This window comes from Triticum dicoccoides, chromosome 1A (genome assembly GCF_002162155.2).
Source record: "Triticum dicoccoides isolate Atlit2015 ecotype Zavitan chromosome 1A, WEW_v2.0, whole genome shotgun sequence".
Classification (NCBI taxonomy): domain Eukaryota; kingdom Viridiplantae; phylum Streptophyta; class Magnoliopsida; order Poales; family Poaceae; genus Triticum; species Triticum dicoccoides.
In genome coordinates, this window is record NC_041380.1 from 361,033,191 (window position 1) to 361,054,535 (window position 21,345).

A 21,345-nucleotide genomic window follows, 5' to 3' on the forward strand; every position below is an offset into this window, starting at 1 on the left:
TTTTTCTAGACTCAACAACGGCTGCTAAAAACGATCAAGCAGTGGGGGCTCCTAAGGTCGGGGAAGGCTCTGATACCAACTTGTAACGCCCTCGATGCGGATATATCTCCCACATGCCGAAGCACGACTTAGAGGCATAACCGCATTGAAAGCAATGTCTCAAGTGAGGTAATCTTCACACAACCCATGTAATACATAAGGGAAAGAGATATATAGTTGGCTTACAATCACCACTTCAAACAAATACATGAATAAAGCATTACATCATCCAAATATAATCAGGGCCCGACTACAGAGCCAAAATAAAAGAAGAACCCCAAATGCGACACGGTCCCCGATCGACCCCAACTGGGCTCCACTACTGATCAACTAGAACGAAACGACACAAAGGACAAGATCTTCATCGAGCTCCTCCTGAGCTTGGTTGCATCATCTGCACGCACTCATCGGCACCTGCAAACTGGTTTTGGAAGTATCTGTGAGTCACAGGGACTCAGCAATCTCGCACCCTCGCGATCAAGACTATTTAAGCTTATAGGTAGGGAAAAAGGTATGAGGTGGAGCTGCAGCAAGCGACTAGCATATATGGTGGCTAACATACGCAAATGAGAGCGAGAAGAGAAGGCAAAGCACGGTCGATAAAAGTATGATCAAGAAGTGATCCTAAACAACCTAAGTCAAGCATAACTCCAACATCGTGTTCACTTCCCGGACTCCGCCGAGAAGAGACCATCACGGTTACACACGCGGTTGATGTACTTTAATTAAGGTCAACTTTAGGTTTTCTACAAACGGACATTAACAAATTCCCATCTGCCCATAACTGCGGGCATGGCTTTCGAAAGTTCAAATCCCTGCAGGGGTGTCCCAACTTAGCCCATCACAAGCTCTCACGGTCAACGAAGGATATTCCTTCTAGCGGGAAGACCCGATCAGACTTGGAATCCCGGTTACAAGACATTTCGACAATGGTAAAACAAGTCCAGCAAGACCACCCGCTATGCCGACAAATCCCGATAGGAGCTGCACAAATCTCGTTCTCAGGGCACACCGGATAAGCTAAGCGTACAGGAGCCGACGTAACCCAAGATGCCAAGGGATGGCCCTGCACGATGCTCTGGGTTGGACTAACACTCAGAGGAGCACTGGCCCGGGGGTTTAAATAAAGATGACCCTTGAGTCTGCAGAACCCAAGGGAAAGAAAAGGCTAGGTGGCGAATGGTAAAACCAATGTTGGGCCATGCTGAAGGAGTTTTATTCAAGGCGAACTGTCAAGGGGTTCCCATTATCACCCAACCGCGTAAGGAACGCAAAATCCGGGAACATAACACCGATATAACGGAAACTAGGGTGGCAAGAGTGGAACAAAACACCAGGCATAAGGCCGAGCCTTCCACCCTTTACCAAGTATATAGATGCATTAATAAATAAGATATATTGTGATATCCCAACAAGTAGACATGTTCCAACAAGGAACAACATCTCCATGTTCCAACAAGGAACAAACTTCAATCTTCACCTGCAACTAACAACGCTATAAGAGGGGCTGAGCAAAGCGGTAACATAGCCAATCAACGGTTTGCTAGGACAAGGTGGCTTAGAGGCTTGGTTCAACAATATGGGAGGCATGATAAGCAAGTGGCAGGTATCGCAGCATAGGCATAGCAAAAGAGCGAGCATCTAGCAAGCAAAGATAGAAGTGATTTCGAGGGTATGATCATCTTGCCTGAAATCCCGCAAGGAAGAACAACGAGTCCATGAAGAAGAGAAACGGGCGTAGTCGAACGGTTCCTCACAAACGCGACATTACCGGATTACCGACACAAAGTACACCGGAAAGAAAGCAAACAACAAAGTAAACAACCACTACAACAACATGGCACGATGCGCAAACAAGTATGATGCATGTCCGGTTTAATGAAGCATGGCATGGCATAATGCACAAACAATCCTACAAATTAAGTGGATCTCAATGTGCAATCGGGGTGCATATTGCCAAAACACCACATAACGTATTTAGTTCGATCTTGTTTATGCACCCAACAATATTAAATGTTGTTAAACATGGTAAGAGGTGAAGCAAATGAAAACTACCTATCTAGGCAAGTTAAATGAGGCCGGAAGCAACGAACAACAATTCCGGTAAATCCCCATATGCATATATTAGGTTTGGTACTGTTCTGCCCTAAACATAATTTTAGAGTTAATAAACATGCAAAACAAGTACACCATGTTAAACTAGGCATTTTTCTACCCCATTTACATATAAAGTTTATTAAAATCCAAGTTACGGTTATTTAGTTATGAATTAAAGCATTTGAACATGGCATAGGGGAAAATTATATGCAAACAACATTTAAACATTTTAAACATGGATGAAAAAGACATATTATGAAACTAGATGAAAAACTAAGCATATTTCATATATAATTCATTTTAATCCGATGCACGAATTGTGAGTTATTATATGCATGTTGTGCAAGGGGTTTTCTGTAAATCCGCAGTCCTCTGATTAAATAGAAAAAAAAAACATCCTGGCACGAAATAAAACATAACAGGGCGAATCCATGCACTGGGCCTTAAACAGAGCATGGGAGCTGGGGGGATTTCGCACCATGGGCCAAGCCCGGTCGGTGGAGAGGCCAAGGCAGGCCTTGGTAGTTGCTGGTCTTGGAGGCGGTCCACTGGGCCTCAGGTGGTGGATGGGAGGCAGGCCGACGCAGCGGTTCGGGTCAACGCGAGCAGCTGGACTCCTCGTTCGTTGCAGGGTAAAACAGGGCGATGGCGCTGCTGGACAGCGGCGAGGCGGGGAACTCCAGCGGGAAGACGGGGATGGAGCAGACGGGTGAATTCGCCCTTGCTGGAGACCAATCTAGCCGGAGGAAGGGTCGAGCTCGGCCAACGGGAGTGGGACATGGTGCTGGGACTTGGCGGCGACGGCATCCTAAGACTTGGGCGGCTCGATGAAAAGGAGCAGTAGCGGACAGGCGTGGCTCCTGGAGAGGCTCCGGCGACGCTGGTAGTGGCCAGAGGGAGCGGATCCGGGCAGCATGATCCTCGAGACCCACTAGATCAAGTCAGAGGGCAGGCAGAGGTCGTAGGCGAAGCAGAGCTCCTGCTGGATGGTACCATGGCCGCTACCTGAGTTCCTGGACAGAGAGAGTGGAAATGAGAGAGGAGGAGGAGCACGGGAAGGAGGAAGAATGGCAGGGAGGAGGCCGGCGCTCATCTGGTGGCTGCTGGTTCACTCGCCGGTGCGGAGGTTGGCGGTGATGCGGGGTCGAGGGGCTCCTCCCCTCGATCCAATCGAGAGCGAGGGAGCAGGGAGGAGCACGAGAGGAGCTCGGGTAGGGGCACGCGAGAGCAGTGGCTGGAAGGCTCTCGGTGGCTTGAGGTGATAGGGGAATCGGGCGAACAGTGCTAGTTGGAGGAGGTGGACGAGGGGATCAGGGAGGATCCCAAAGTGGGATTTGATTGTGGCGGCGGCGAGGAGGAATGATGGGACAGAATCCCTAGAAGTTAGGGTTGGACCTATATATATACACCAGGTGGATTAGGTTAGGGGTTACCTCATCCCTACGATCGTAATCGGACGGTCGCGAATAAAATAGTTAGGGAGCCCAAATAAGAAAATGATGACGTTTTGTAGATGTTTGGGGATGATCCGGACACAACGGTGGCGACAGTCCGGATCGGGTCCGGGACAACTTTTCGGACGCGCGCGCGAGGGGTTTTGTTGCACTGAGCAGAGAGGGTTTTTCGACCGTGCGGTCGCATCGGACAACTCCGGAAGCGAAGAGGGATGGACTAGGTGGCTGTGGCGAGACTGCAAGGGGGAGAAGAGAGAGAGAGGGCCCGGCATCTATTTCCGGAGACCGAAAACGTCCGACGTTAGACCGATTATAATGTCGATATAGTTTAACGGTTGGGCTATCAAACGAACTCCGAATGCGATGAAACTTGACATGCGGTCCATCTACACTATAATAAGACCACACGCCAACTTTCATCCCATTCCGAGAACATTTTCCGGCCACTTATAAAATAATATTTCGGACATGTCGCGGGCGCGTGCAAGTGTGTCTAGGCTCAGAACGGACAACGGACGGAACCAGGAGACCGGGACGGATGCAAGTTTTGAAAACATGAAGATGCAATGCACATGATGACATGACAAGATGCAACACGCAAGCAAATGACAAGCCAACAACAGCAAATAAGCGGAGGACACCTGGCGCAACGGACTCGGGGCGTTACAGAGAACTACTCCCTCCTCGTCATGGAGAGCACCGGGATGATGAAGATGGACATCGGAGAAGGATTGCCCCCTCCGGCAGGGTGCTGGAACGGGTCTAGATTGGTTTTCGGTGGCTACGGAGGCTTCTGGCGGCGGAACTCCCGATCTAATCTCCGTTCTGGAAGTTTTATGATACGTAGGTATATATGGATGCAGGGGGTACATCGGAGGAGCTACGGGGGCCTCACGTGGCAGGGGGCGTGCCCTAGGGGGGGGGGGGCGCCCCCACCCTCGTGAGCACCTCCCGTATCTCCTGACGTGGAGTCCAAGTCTATCTGGTGGCTTTCGTTCCAAAATAACTTCTCTAGTTGATTTCGTTCTGTTTCGACTCCGTTTGATATTCCTTTTCTTCGAAACACTGAAATAGGCATAAAACAGCAAATCTGGGTTGGGCCTCCAGTTAATAGGTTAGTCCCAAAAATAATATAAAAGTGGATAATAAAGCCCAATATTGCCCAAAACAGTAGATAATATAGCATGGAGCAATCAAAAATTATAGATACATTGGAGACGTATCACTTAGCCCCGGCCAGCAGCTTGGGCGGAACTGTCAAGAAGGTCAGCTCCTACACGTCGACGTCGTCGGGATCCTTGCTGCTTGTCACCTCCATTTCCACCTTGACGGCGTCGGTCGTGCCTTTGGGCTCCCCCGGCGGGCCGTTCGCCCACAGCTTGGCCACGTAGTGCAGCAGTGGGGATGCCCCCGCTCTGATGCAGACGACCAACATGGCGATAGGCGCGCCGATGTCAAGCACGCCGCCGACCAAGAAAAATGTGTGGCGGTCCTCCTCCGCGAACAGCAAGAGCCATGGCTCCGACGGTGGCACTTGCAGCTAGAGCACCTTGTCGTACTGGATCCTGTGCACGGGCATGGGATGCGCGGTGCTGATGTGGTGGTAGAGCGCCGGCGGCGGGCCTTCATAGCCGCAGATGGGCATGGGTCATTTGTAGGGCGCGAGTGGACACACGTTCTGGTGATCGGCGAGCTTGTGGTAAGTGACGTAGAGCCCACAGCCTTCGTGCGGGCACTCCACCCTCACCGACGAAAGGACGGAGTCCACCGCCGTGTTCTGCATGTCGAAGCCACCGCCCCGCTCGCACTTCTGGCACTGCCGCTGGTTCCCGGGGCGCTCGACACGGTAGTCCGCGCAGGCCAGGTGCCCTCCTTGCACTGCAGAAATCAATCGAACAACACATCAATCAAGAAACCTGCACCTTGCTCAATCAGCCGAACGGACGAGGTGTATTCGAACCTCATACACTGGAGGCGTCAAGGGGCGGAGGCACAAGGGGCAGTGGAGCACGGTGAGGTCCATCAAGACCTTAGAGAGCTCCATCATCGGGTCCTGTTCGGTCTGCATGATCTCGCCCTCCTCGTGCACAACCATCTCTCGACTTGGGCCGGGGTATTACAAAGCTTTACCATCACATATTTTTTACTGCTTCAAGGTGCATTAAATCAACACATGCAAGTACTCCCTCAAGTCCTTTTTACTCCGCACATTAGCTTTGTCTGAAATCAAAGTTTGCTAAGTTTGACCAAATTTATATTAAAAAATATTAACATCTAATAAATATAATATGAAAATATATTTCGAGATGGATCTAATAATAAATATGTTGTTATGTGAATGTTAATAATTTTTTGTATAAATTTGGTCAAAGTTGGATGAGATTGACTTCAGACAAACCTAATATGCAGAGTAAAAAGGACCGGAGGGAGTATCAAAAGGAGAGTCACAACATGCATGCATGCGTTGTAATTAATGCATCGGTAAATGCAAATTATTGAAATATATCGAGTGCAGTGCTTTGATGTGTCGCCTCAACTCGTACATCAACAAGAAGTTTGATTATCCTCTCCCTTGCGGGCTTAACTGCACCTGCCTTTGGCTGTATGATAGGTTGGCCACACACCTGTCGGGCCCACCTGTCATACACGCAAAGGCAGGAGCGTCCCTCCCTCGCCCATGAGCGTGATGGCTGGCAAGACTAGGAGAAGATTTCGCTACACGCTCTCCCTGCCGCTCGTGGTGGACATGCAGTAGTTCAATCTGTGTCAGATGGCCAGAAGCGTACTGTAGTACTCCTCCAGTGCAGTAGTACTCCATCATTGTTTGACTTCCCGAAGAGGCAAAGAGCCAAGCGCAGCCCGGACACTCGTGTGGCAGTTTCATGTGTAGAGTAGTCTAGGATAGCGTGTACTGTGCCTGTAAGCTTAAAATCGTCGGGGTCGGCTCCATGCTATGTGGTCGTCTCGAAGTTTTTAAAAAAAATCAAAATAGTCTTCTGGCCCTACCTGACACCCTGGTGATTGTAGTTTGCACACTCATCTGGTCAAGATAGGAATACATATTTTAATTTGTTTTTTTTTTGAAAAGGGGGGACTCCCCGGCCTCTGCATCAGAACGATGCATACGGCCACATATATTTTAATTTGTGGTGGGTAAATGTTAGAGGTTGCAGCAAATATATTGTACATTGCGGGTCTTTCAGCCAAGTTTAGAGGCAAGCATGTGGGGCCAGTGCTATGATGTGTCGCGTCAACTCGTACAACAAGGAGAAGCTTGATTTTACTATACGCCTTCTCCCTCACCCATGCGCGCGGTTGCTCGCAAACGAGGACAATCTTTTGCTTAGTAGTACTTCTACAACAAGCTATCCGTCCCGCTCACGGTGGACGGACATGCAGCAGTGGATTCAACACTGTAGAAGCAGTAGTAGTAACATCATTGTTCGTCTTCTCGAAGAGGCGAAGAGCCAATCGCAAACCGAACGTTGCAGTTGCGAACATTGGAGCACACATATAGCCAGGCTCTTGCATGAGACAAAATTGCTATGTGAGCCCACTATTGTACTAGTACGTACAACTACTTGCTAGTATAGCCCCACCACTCCAATCCATCAAATCCCAAGTCCCTGCGCAAGACTGCTCACTCCAATCCAAGACCAAGTGACCAGAAGCCACAAGCACCTATGGAGGCGATGGACAAGAGCGGCAGTCGGCTGTGCCAAATCATCCAAGGCGCCGGCCTGCGGCCCCGCACTGCGCAGCGTTTCCAGACGGTGCTGGCGACCGCAGGCATCGTTCACGCGGTCATCGCCGCTGAGGAAGGAAACCCACAGCTGCCGGAGGGGCCCGATCCTCTGCCCGTGTCGTTCTCTCCGACACAGCGCCGACTCGAGAGGTCCTCGGACCCTTCTTCCTCCCTGCCGTATTGTCCGCAGATCCGACCTGCCGCCGCCGACATCCCGGCAACCCTCAGGTATAAGTTCTTCGAAAGCGGCCTTGCTCTACTGCCCCAGCTCCCCACGTGTCTGCATGTGCATCTTTTTCTACTCCCATCAGCTCTTCCAAAGCCACCTAAATTTTTAGTATTATTAGAGGTAAAACTACTTCATGCATTCGAATCTAGGGCTTTGCTCAAACAACGAAGAAAGGGGGAAAGTTGTAGCATGAATCTAGGACTTGATTCAAAGAGGAAATAATATGGTGAAAGTAGTAGAGACCGGATACCCAACCGGTCTCTTGGTTGAAAAGGGAAATAATGGGAAAACGTAGTACAAACTGGATAAGGAACAGATCTATTATTGGTTGAAAAAAGGATAGAAAGTGGCAGCTGGTGGACAAGTCAACAGAGTATGTCCAAGATTAGATTTGCTGCCATCACATAGTAAAAGGTCTCCAAGATTAGATTTGCTGCCCTCACATAGTAAAAGGTCTCAGGATTAGATTTGCTGCCCTCACATAGTAAAAGGTCTCAGGATTAGATTTGCTTCCCTCACATAGTAAAAGGTCTCCAGGATTAGATTTGCTTCCCTCACATAGTAAAAGGTCTCCAGGATTAGATTTGCTGCCCTCGCATAGTAAAAGGTCTCTAGGATTAGATTTGCTGCCCTCACATAGTACAAGGTCTCCAGGATTAAGTTTGCTGCCCTCACATAGCATGAACAAACTCGGCATCACCACTTTATGCCTCCTTGTAGGTACATTGTGCTGATGCATCCACTGTCGCATGTCCTTATACCAACCTTTTGTTGTTGTTAATGTAAGGGCACATGTAAAATGAAGTGATCACACCGTTACCTTAGGGACATGTCTAACTAGTGTCATTGTTAATCTAATGCCTCCAGCGATAAGATGCAATTAAACTATGTTACAAATGGCACTCCTGCTGGTTTCCCCAGTATGATAAGTAATTTGCTCCTTTATGTTGTTGAGTGTTCTGGTGTTCCCACGGTCCCATGCCCTTAATACAACTCTTTAGCTGCTGTTGATTTACTATGGCTGGTAAACAAGCAATGCCACCATTAAAGTAATCCCCTATTTGAGGAATCTCATTGTTGATCGTAATGCTTCTGGTAACATGAAGCATTGCTAACGTTTTAGAATTTCTACTGTCCTTACGTGATTGCCATGAACATAATTAAGATGCTTCTTTTCATTTTGTATATGTTTCATATATTCTTATTGACCAGCAACTGTTTACTTTCTATCTTCTTGTGCAGATAGGGATATCCATTTCACCTTGTTGCTATTCTGACCTTTTAGTGAACTGCACAAAACACTTTTTTAGAATGAGTGTCTTGTGCAGTTCAACTAAAATGTCACGTGGGCAACATCTCTCAATTTTGGTGGAACTGCACAAAATGGTGATTGGAGTTTCCAAAATCTCCGTCAAGTTCTGTTGGTAATCTCGTGCGACATTTTATTAGCCTTTGCAAGATGGAGCTGTCACTGTCACCACAATGGCACTTTATTTTAGTGGAATTGCACAAAAGGATAAGAAAATTATAGTTGCACCTTACATGAGCCGGACAGCCAACCTTAATGTTCCTCAATTTAAGTGCAACTACTAAAGAAGAACCTGCCAGCTCACAAGAGCAAGTACTTCTTGCTAGCTGAATGATGCAATCTTTGCTTCATTTCAGGTGAACTGCAGAAAAATGCGCATGAATTGAATCATGGAACTCCAAGCAGACCTCATCCAAGTAGAGCTGGAGGTTGAGTTCAAGGAGGCCGCTATTAAAGCGAAATCATGCTCTCCTGTCTCCTTGTTTGTGCTGTGCAAACATGCAGTGCAAACAAGAATACTCAACTACAGATGTTGTGACGGTCAAGAGCATTCGCCAAGTTCTTCGATTGTATGACATGGCTAGCCAAGATTGATTTAATCCCGATATTCACTTTATCAAAAGGCTCTAATGGGGTGGTTCTGAATCTTGCAAGCTGGGAATCAGTGAGATGTGTAGGCATCTTTGTTGTACTTATTATTTGACTCTTATTTGTTGGTTATGAATCTTGCAAGCTGGGAATCAATGAGATGTGTAGGCATCTTTGTTGTACTTATTAGTTGGATCTTATTTGTTGGTTCTGAATCTTGCAAGCTGAGAATCAATGAGATGTGTAGGCATCTTTGTTATACTTATTATTTGGATCTTATTTGTTTGTTCTGAATCTTGCAAGCTGGGAAACACGGCATGACGATGCAGAGGACAACAACCGTAACAAACAGTTCAAACTTGGTAGTATTATCTTTTTGAAAGTGCGACAAATGTGCTGATCGTGTGCGTCCTGAGAATAATAATTCTAATTGTTGTGCATGTTGATCCTGTGGCACCGATAGAACGAGCGAATGCATTGCTTGTTTTAAGTATAAATTTCTATTAAATCTAACTAAATTTAAGTAAAGTAACCACTAACTCATGTTATTACAGTACCAATATAGACCCGCTCGTGAACCGACGTGTGGCCGAGGGTGCATCTTCTACCGAGCATGCAGTGGACGAGGGAGGGGTAGTAACTGTTGTCGCATGTACACACTCAGCTTACTGTTCAATCCAGTTCCCCAAGAGCTGAAAAACGAACTGCTGTCGCCGCCTACACACTCGTTCACTCGAAGAGACTCCAATGGTGATCCGAGGGGTGAGCCTGCTGGATATGGACTTCGGCAAGGAGTTCCCCTTTGAGTTTGCCGTTCAGTCCTATGGCTGTACCAAGTTGAATGTGATGTACACCAACGATACGGACTCGGTGAAGCTCTGCCTCGCCTCAGTCCTATGGCTGCATCAAGTTCTGGAGCATTCGCCCGTTTCATCGGCAGCGCCGATTGCACCTTCGCTATGGTGGAGACAAGGAAGAACGCAACGATTCAGCCATCTGGTGCACCAAGCTTGTCGACATCCAGAAGCAATACAAGATCATCAGCAACGGGCAGGAGAAGGACTCCGTTGTTGACCTCGCTGAGACCATCATCGACCCCTGATAAGCCAACATGAAAGAAGACGACCTGAACACATGGGAGGTGCCTCTGAATCTAGCCTACATAACCTACGCGGCCAAGGACGCATACGCATGCTACGACATGTATAGGCAGATCTTGGACATGAGGGCGTGTCTCCTTCCCGTAACCGACGAGTACACGGACAGCCGCAACGTCATGATCAAGCGTGCCAGGAAGGTCTAGATGTTGTACTTTATTTGTTTATAAGCACCTTTATCATCTGAGTGTTTCATGCATTAGCCTATGTGTCGTAATTATCTGTTTTGTCTGAAATATTTATTTTAAGAACTCATTAACCTGATTGCTTTTTTTAGTGGCTATTTGCTTATGTATGTAAACTAGTTCACTTGTCTATAAAAAAACTAGTTCACTCGGCTGCCGTGCTTTGAATCTCCTTCCTCCCAACATATTCCCCTCCTCAGGTGGACCCAGCAGGTGTCTGAATTTTCTCCCACTTTCTTTTTCGATGTAAACTGAGTTTTCTCCCAGTACTTTCCCCTAGAACCAACTCCACTGTCCCACGTCTAGCCTAAAAAATAATAATACCCCACGTACTATTAACTCATCAAATTAAAATGATATTTTATTTCGTAAGTTGAAAGTTCTTACAAACTAATAATAATAATTGTTTATATATAACTTGGCAAGTTAACTCCTAGTGATTGCGTACATAAGCTTGCAAAGATTTTACTGACATGCAATCATGTGTTTATGTTTTTATAACATTTCTTCGTCTAGCCCAACATGATATTTTCACCCAGCCCAGCAAGTCTGTGGATTTCGAGAAAAATGCAAATGGGATTTAAACGGGCTGCATAGATGCTACATCATTGTTTCACCCAGCCCACCAAATGGACTAAAAAACAAATGGACTAGCTGACATGTGGGCCAGTAGGTCGAAGCCTAAGAAGGCGTTGGATTTACATCCAACGGCCGGCATTCTTCTTCAACCACTCGTCTTATTCCTCCAGCCGCCCAAAGCAGCGCCGGTCGTGCCGCGTGCTCCTGCCTCTCGTGGCCGGCTGTGATGCCGCGGAGGCCTCACCGCCCCCAACTACTCCCACCGCTGGCCCAGGGTATCCCTCTACTCAACCACACCCCCTGTTATTCTGCAGCGACGGCAGCCTCACGCCGCAGCCGAACCAGTGAACCCTCGTACTCCTCTCCGCGTGGGCATCCACTGCCGCATCTTCCCCGACTCCACGTCGTCCCCTTCCTAGGCCTCGCCGTCGTCCACCGCCTTGGTGCTCTCGGCGCGGCGTGGTCAATGTGGTCAACGACCGACTTCCATCGGAAGAGTACTGTACGTGGAGAGGCTGACAGCTGGGTCCACGACCACAACCCAGTTCTTTTCTGATTTGCCAAGTAAGTCGCTTTGTCAGGCCTGTTGGGCTGCAAATCTTTCAAGACGAGGAGAGCTTCATTCGGCTGGCCGTGAAAATGGCCTATCAGTAATGAGAAATGGGTTGTACATTTTTAAAACACATCAAACCGGCAATTAGTTTCAAATATCTTTTTTCATTTCGAGATTTTAAATTACATTAATTTTTATGCATGGAGAATTTGTTGGATTTTATATTGATATACATTTATTTTTAAAATCAGTTTGAATGTGAGTCGAAATTTTGGAATTAAAAACAGTTCGGACCGCACCGAAATATGCAGAATTTCATATAATTTTTTAACCGTGGCCACAATATGGGCTGTAATGCTAACATAAAGAATATGGGCTCCAAAAAAAACCTTAAGAATTAGCAAATGGGCTGTAAATTATTAGAAATAATGGCAGATGGGTTGTATGTTGTTTTCCATAGATTTGAGGCTTTCCTAAAAAAGGTTGATGCACAAGCAGTGACTGTTGGATGTCCATCGAATGGTCGTCGTGCTTCTTCAATCTCGGCTCTTCCTGCTCCAGCCGCTCAAACAAGCGCCGGCGGGACTGCAAGCTCCCTCCTCCCCGCGGCCGGCTGTGCTGCCGCGCATGCCTCACCGCCCCATCGTACTCCCATCGCTGGCCTAGCCATCCCTCTACTCACCCACACCTGTTGTTATTCTCCAGCGACGGCAGACGAACCAGTAAACCCTCGTACAGTCGTACTCCCCTTCGCGTGGGAAACAACTGCCAAGTCTTCCTTGCCTCCGTGTTGTTCCCTTCCTAGGCCTCGCCGTCGTCCACCGCCCTGGTGCTCTCGGCGCGGCCTGGTTAACATGGTCAATGACCGACATGCATCTGAAGTGGATTGTACGTGGAGAGGCCGACAGCTGGGTCCACGGCCGCACGCAAGGAAATGCCTCCTTATTACGCGCAAAATAATGATTCCTCCACCTGACATCAAGGACCCACCGAAAGGGCCTCTGTATTTCGTGAAAAAAATGTTACCTCCGCTGATAGCTCGGACCCACCAGCTATATCTTCGCACGCAAGGAAGTGCCTCCTTATTACGCACAAAAAAATGAATACTCCCCCTGTTAGCTGGGACCCAGTATAGTGGCTGGCTGACTTGTGGGCCTACTAAGTTGACGGGGACGGAGGGCTTTGTCAACTTAGTCAATATGCACGATTCTAGCTCCAGTGACCGTACGATGTCCATCCAATGGCCATTGTGCTTCTTCAACCTCTGGTCTTCTTGCTCCATCCGCCCAAACCAGCGCAGGTCATGCCTCGTGCTCCTACCTCCCGTGGCCGGCTGCGATGCGGCTGAGGCCTCACCGCCCCCTACTACTCCCACTGCTGGCCAGGCCATCCCTCTACTCGCCCACACCCCCTGTTATTCTGCGGCGACGACAGCCTCACACCGCAGCGAACCAGTGAACCCTTGTACTCCTCTACGCGTGGGCATCCACTGCCGTATCTTCCCCGGCTCCGCGTCGTCCCCTTCCTAGGCCTCGCCGTCGTCCACCGCCCTGGTGCTCTCGACGCGGCGTGGTCAATGTGGTCAAGGAACGGCTTCCGTCAGACGTGGACTGTACGTGGAGAGGCTGACAGCTGGGTCCACGGCCACAGCAAGGAAGTGCCTCCTTATTACGTGCAAAATAATTATTCCTCCACCTGACAGCGGGGACCCACCGGACGGGCCACCATATTTCGTGAAAAAAACGTTTGCCCCTGACTGCTGGGACCCACCAGCTACGTCTTCGCACACAAGAAAGTGCGTCCGGGCAAAAAAACGATTTGCCCCCCTGACTGCTGGGACCCACCAGCTACATCTTTGTAGGCAAGGAAGTGCCTGACAGTCGGGACCCACCTGGTTGAAGCATACGTAGTGTTGTCATTCTGATCGCGAACGTGTACGTACATATATACTGGTGGATGTAGAGGCGCGCACGTGTCGTAGTAGAGGCGCGTACGTGTCGTAGTAGAGGCGCGCACATAGCATGTACACGTACGTACAGCGGCCAGGGTGAAAGAAAGAAAATACGGCCATGTATGTGTACATACGGGTGGGGTCTCGAATGCCTACTCGCGCATACGTACGGCCAAGGCTCGTGTACATGGCTGGGTCGGAACGGAGAAACAACGTCATCGTCGTGTTCATGGGGAGGCAATGGAATGCGTCGTGTTCATGGGGAGGCAACAGAATTCGTCGTGTTCATCGGGAGGCAACGGAACGCGTGGGAGCCAACCGGCTGGGTCGGAACGGAATGTGTGGTCGTGTTCATCGGGAGGGCTTGGACGGAATAGGCGATGGAAACAAGGCTTGGCGTACCGCACAATGGAGGAAACGAACCTCCTACGTTCGGAACGGGGTCCTGTTGATCGGGAGGGGTATGGTGTACCGCAAAACGGAGGAAACGGACCTCCTACGGTCGAAACGGGGGTCCTATTGATCGGGAGGGGTGTGGCGTACCGCAAAACGGAGGAAACAGACCTCCTACGGTCGAAACGGGGATCCTGTTGATCAGGAGGGGTGTGGCGTACCGCAAAACAGACGAAACGGACTTGTGTTGGAGCGCTACGGTCGAAACGGGGGTCCTGTTCATCGGGAGGGGTGTGGCATACCGCAAAACGGGACTCCATGAGATACTGTTCGTCTCCACCGTCGACCTCCTCCAGCCTCCACGGGCTACCGTCGATCTCCTCCAGCCTCCACGGGCTCCTGTTCATCCAGCCTCCACCACGCACTACTCCACCGGCTACTGTTCAACCACCCCTCCACCATCTACTATTCATCCAGCCCTCCACACCACGGGGTCCTGTTCAACCACCCCTCCATGGGCACCCCTCCACCGTCTACTGTTCATCCAGCCCTCCACCACACCATGGGGTCATATTCATCCAGAGGCAACGCCACCGCTCACTATTCATCCAACACCCCCCTGGCAACGCTCACTGTTCATCCCAGAGGCAGCATCGATCGGCTTCAGTTAGCAGCAGTAGTGAAGGAATCACTCGATCAGGTTCAGTTAACTATCATCGATCGATCGCGGGTTCAGTAATGTGTAGCCTGCAGTGCAATCTCTCGGATTCAGTTAGAGCCCAACACCTCCCTCGGGTTCAGTTAGAGCCAATGCCTCGCACACACGCACGTACGTGTACGAGAGAAACGCGCATCACTCGGCCCCCGACCTCCCACCGTAACCGGGAACTCCCCTAAATTTTCCTCCCCTCGCTTCTACCACGGTTTTTTCCGTCATGGACGGCCCAAAGAATGTCATGCAGCTGCGTCTCCGGCCCGCCCAGGACGAAAAGCCCATTTTCTGTCATGATTTTTTGTCATAGAAGTAGGAGCCCACCACATCTATGATGATACCGGGTTTTGTCACAATTATCATCATAGAAGTGTCATATGTATGACAGAAAAAAAATTGTTTGGCCCAAAATGTAACGGATATGTCTTTTTTTCGTAGTGGCTCGTCCCTGACCGCCACTCATAAGGAAGACAATCAAAAAATAAATCATGCTCCGACTTCATCACATAACGGTTTACCATATGTACGTGCTACGGGAATCACAAAATTTAACACAAGCATTCTTCAAATTCACAACTACTCTACTAGCACAACTTTAATATCACCATCTTCATATCTCAAAACAATTATCAAGCATCGAACTTCTCATAGTATTTAACACACTCATAAGAAAGTTTTATTATTAATCTTGTATACCAAGCATATTAGGATTTTAAGCAAATTACCATGCTATTTAAGACTCTCAAAATAATCCAACTGATGCATGAGAGATCAATAGTTTCTATAAAACAAATCCACCACCGTGCTCTAAAAGATATAAGTGAAGTACTAGAGCAAAACTACATAACTCAAAAGATATAAGCGAAGCACATAGAGTATTCTAACAAATTCCAAATCATGTTGGCTTTCTCAAAAGGTGTGTACAGCAAGGATGATTGTGGTAAACTAAAAAGTAAAGACTCAAATCATACAAGACGCTCCAAGCAAAACACATATCATGTGGCGAATAAAAATATAGCTCCAAGTAAAGTTACCGATAGAAGTAGATGAAAGAGGGGATGCCTTCCGGTGCATCCCCAAGCTTTGGCTTTTAGGTGTCCTTAGATTATATTGGGGGTGCCATGGGCATCCCCAAGCTTAGGCTCTTTCCACTCCTTGTTCCATAATCCATCAAATCTTTACCCAAAACTTGAACACTTCACAACACAAAACTTAAAGTAGAAAATATCGTGAGCTCCGTTAGCGAAAGAAAACAAAAGACCACTTCAATGTACTGTAATGAACTCATTATTTATTTATATTGGTGTTATACCTACTGTATTCCAACTTCACTATGGTTTATAAACTATTTTACTAGCCATAGATTCATCAAAATAAGCAAACAACACACGAAAAACAGAATCTGTCAAAAACAGAACAGTCTGTAGTAATCTGTAGCTAGCGCAAGATCTGGAACCCCAAAAATTCTAAAATAAATTTATGGACGTGAGTAATTTATCTATTAATCATCTGCAAAAATAATTAACTAAATATCACTTTCCAAATAAAAATGTCAGCAGTTCTCGTGAGTGCTATAGTTTCTGTTTTTTTACAGCAAGTGTAACAAGACTTTCCCCAAGTCTCCCCAACGGTTCTACTTGGCACAAACACTAATTAAACACAAAAAACACAACCAAAACAGAGGATAGATAAATTATTTATTACTAAACAGGAGCAAAAAGCAAGGAATAAAAATAAAATAGGGTTGCCTCCCAACAAGCGCTATCGTTTAACGCCCCTAGCTAGGCATAACAAGCAAGGATAGATCTAGGTATTGCCATCTTTGGTAGGCAATCCATAAGTGGATCTCATAATAGATTCATAAGGTAATTTAATTTTCTTTCTAGGAAAGTGTTCCATGCCTTTCCTTAATGTAAATTGGAATCTAATATTTCCTTCCTTCATATCAATAATTGCACCAATCGTTCTAAGGAAAGGTCTACCAAGAATAATAGGACATGAAGGATTGCAATCTATGTCAAGAACAACAAAATCTACAGGCACATAATTCCTATTTGCAACAATAAGAACATCATTAATTCTTCCCATAGGTTTCTAAATAGTGGAATCCGCAAGGTCCAAGTTTAAAGAGCAATCATCAAAATCATGGAAACCTAATAAATCACACAAAGTCTTTGGAATCGTGGAAACACTAGCACCCAAATCACATAAAGCATAGCATTCATGATCTTTAATTTTAATTTTAATAGTTGGTTCCCACTCATCATAAAGCTTTCGAGGGATAGAAACTTCCAATTCAAGTTTTTCTTCCTAAGATTGCATCAAGGCATCAACGATATGTCTAGTAAACACTTTATTTTGACTATAAGCATGAGGAGAATTTAGCACGGATTGTAACAAGGAAATACAATCAATCAAAGAGCAATTTTCATAGTTAAATTCCTTGAAATCCATAATAGTGGGTTTAGCAACATCTAGGGTTTTAATTTCGTCAACCCCACTTTTATCAATTTTAGCATCAAGATAAAAAATCCAAATTCTTGGAACGCCTTCTAGGTAAATGTGGATCATATTCAGTCCCATCATTATCAAGATTAATATTACAAAACAAAGATTTAATAGGGGACACATCAATAACTTTTAGATCTTCATCTTTATTTTCATAGCAACTAGAAGAACACGCTCTTATAACGGCATCTTTCTTAGCACGCATCCTAGCGGTTCTTTCTTTGAACTCATCAATGGAAATTATCATGGCTTTGAGAGACTCATTGATATCATGCTTAGGTGGAATAGATCTAAGTTTCAAAGAATCAACATCAAGAGAAATTCTATCAACGTTCCTAGCCAACTCATCAATCTTAAGCAATTTTTCTTCAATCAAAGCATTAAAATTCTTTTGTGAAGTAATAAATTCTTTAATATTAGATACAAAATCAGAGGGCGTCTTATTATAATTTCCATAAGAATTGTTGTAGGAATTACCATAATTATTAGAGGGATTACTAGGATAAGGCCTAGGATTAAAATTTCCTCTATACGCGTTGTTACCAAAATTGTTCCTACCAACAAAATTCACATCCATAGATTCATTATTATTTTCAATCAAAGTAGACAAGGGCATATCATTAGGATCAGAAGAAACACTCTTATTAGCAAATAATTTCATAAGTTCATCCATCTTTCCACTCAAAACATTAATTTATTCTGTCGCACGCACCTTTTTATTAGTAGATCTTTCAGTATGCCATTGAGAATAATTAACCATAATATTATTTAGGAGTTTAGTAGCTTCTCCTAAAGTGATTTCCATAAAAGTGCCTCCCGCGGCCGAATCTAAAAGATTTCTAGAAGCAAAATTCAATCCGGCATAAAAAATTTGTATAATCATCCATAAATTCAAACCATGAGTAGGGCAATTACGTATCATTAGTTTCATTCTCTCCCAAGCTTGTGCAACATGTTCATGATCAAGTTGCTTAAAATTCATAATATCGTTTCTAAGAAAGATGATTTTAGTGGGAGGAAAATACTTAGAGATAAAAGCATCTTTGCACTTATTCCATGAATCAATACTATTTTTAGGCAAAGACGAAAACCAAGCTTTAGCACGATCTCTAAGTGAAAAAGGAAATAGCTTAAATTAAACAATATCATTATCCACATCTTTCTTGTTTTGCATATCACACAAATCAACGAAGCTATTTAGATGGGTAGCGGCATCTTCACTAGGAAGGCCGGAGAACGGATCTTTCATGACAAGATTCAGCAAAGCAGTATTAATTTCACAAGATTCAGCATTGGCAAGAGGAGCAATCGGAGTGCTAATAAAATCATTGTTGTTCGTATTGGTGAAGTCACATAATTTAGTATTATCTTGAGCCATCGTGACAAGCAAACGAACAACACACAAGCAAACACAAAGTAAGCGGGCAAAAAGAGGCAAATAGAGAAAGAGATGGAGGATAGAGAGAGAGGGCAAATAAAACGGCAAGGGTAAAGTGGGGGAGAGGAAAACGGGAGGCAAATGGCAAATAATGTAATGTGAGAGATAAGGGTATGTGATGGGTACTTGGTATATTGACTTTTGCGTGGACCTCCCCGGCAACGGCGCCAGAAATCCTTCTTGCAACCTCTTGAGTACTGCGTTGGTTTTCCCCGAAGAGGAACGGATGATGCAGCAAAGTAGCGTAAGTATTTCCCTTAGTTTTTGAGAACCAAGGTATCAATCTAGTAGGAGGCTACGCGCGAGTCCCTCGTACCTGCACAAAACAGATAAATCCTCGCAACCAACGCGAATAGGGGTTGTCAATCCCTACACAACCACTTACGAGAGTGAGATCTGATAGATATGATAAGATGATATTTTTGGTATTTTTGTGATAAAGATGCAAAGTAAAATAAAGGCAAAGTAAAGAGCAAAGGAAATAACTAAGTAGTAGGAGATTAATATGATGAAGATAGACCCGGGGGCCATAGGTTTCACTAGTGGCTTTTCTCGAGAGCATAAGTATTCTACGGTGGGTGAACAAATTACTATTGAGCAATTGAGCATAGTTATGAGAATATCTAGGTATGATCATGTATATAGGCATCATGTCCGAGACAAGTAGACCGACTCCCGCCTGCATCTACTACTATTACTCCACTCATCGACCGCTATCCAGCATGGATCTAGAGTATTAATTTAAAAACAGAGTAACGCCTTAAGCAAGATGACATGATGTAGAGGGATAAACTCATGCAATATGATGAAAACCCCATCTTGTTATCCTCGATGGAAACAATACAATACGTGCCTTGCTGCCCCTACTGTCACTAGGAAAGGACACCGTAAGATTGAACCCAAAGCTAAGCACTTCTCCCATTGCAAGAAAGATCAATCTAGTAGGCCAAACCAAACTGATAATTCAAAGAGGCTTGCAAAGATAACCAATCATACATAAAAGAATTCAGAGAAGATTCAAATATTGTTCATAGATAGACTTGATCATAAACCCACAATTCATCGGTCTCAACAAACACACGCAAAAAGAAGATTACATTCAATAGTTCTCCACAAGAGAGGGGGAGAACATTGTATTGAGATCCAAAAAGAGAGAAGAAGCCATCTAGCTAATAACTATGGACCCGTAGGTCAGAGGTAAACTACTCACACTTCATCGGAGGGGCTATGCTGTTGATGTAGAAGCCCTCCGTGATCGATGCCCCCTCCGGCGGAGCTCCGGAACAGGCCCCAAGATGGGATCTCATGGATATAGAAAGTTGCGGCGATGGAATTAGGTTTTTGGCTCCGTATCTGATCATTTGGGGATATGTAGGTATATATAGGAGGAAGGAGTATGTCGGTGGAGCAACAGGGGGCCCACGAGGGTGGAGGGCGCGCTTGGTGGGGGTGGGCGCGCCCCCCTACCTCATGGCCTCCTCTTTTGTGTCTTGACGTAGGGTCCAAGTCTCCCGGGTCTTGTTTGTTGAGAAAATCACGTCCCCGAAGGTTTCATTCCGTTTGGACTCCGTTTGGTATTCCTTTTCTTCGAAACCCTAAAACAGGCAAAAATAGCAATTCTGGGTTGGGCCTCCGGTTAATAGGTTAGTCCCAAAAATAATATAAAAGTGGATAATAAAGCCCAATAATGTCCAAAATAGTAGATAATATAGCATGGAGCAATCAAAAATTATAGATACGTTGGAGACGTATCAACCGCGTAGTGTTCGGTCAGCCGCATTACGCGAAGGAAGTATGGGCTCCGATGCCTCTTCGTCGAACTAAGGTAGCAATCTTCATTTTGGGTAACTCTTGGCTGGGTGTCTGAGGCCGTATTCTTCGGCTGCCAGAACGTCAGTCCATCTGTCGACGAGCAGATATTGGTCAGCTTGAAGCTAATGCTGCTTCTTTTTCAGGCTCCTTGCAGTGGCTATCAGCTGCCGCTTGAAGCGCTCCTGCTCCAGAGGTTCCTCAGGCACGATGAAATACTCGTTGCCGAGGCTCGCCTCATCCTCGGAGAGCGGATGATAATTACTGTCCTCCGAGTCCTCCTGCATGGCCTGTTTACTAGGGCTAACCTATCCATCTTCCCATTCATCCTATCTGGTAGCTACGTCAACAGGGTCTTCGTTGTCTTCAGCACCTTCCGGGGCGTTATCTTATCTTGTGCCGGTGTTGCTATCTTTACTGCGGCGTGACTTAGAGTGGCGCCGCTGACGCCGGCGTTTCGATTGTATGTCAGGAGGTTTATCCTCAATTGGATCTTCCTTGTCATTGCCGCTATTCTCCTTTGGTGCATCCACCATGTATACATCGTACGAGGAAGTGGCCGTCCAGCGTCCGGTGAACGGCAGGTCCTGGGCCTCTTC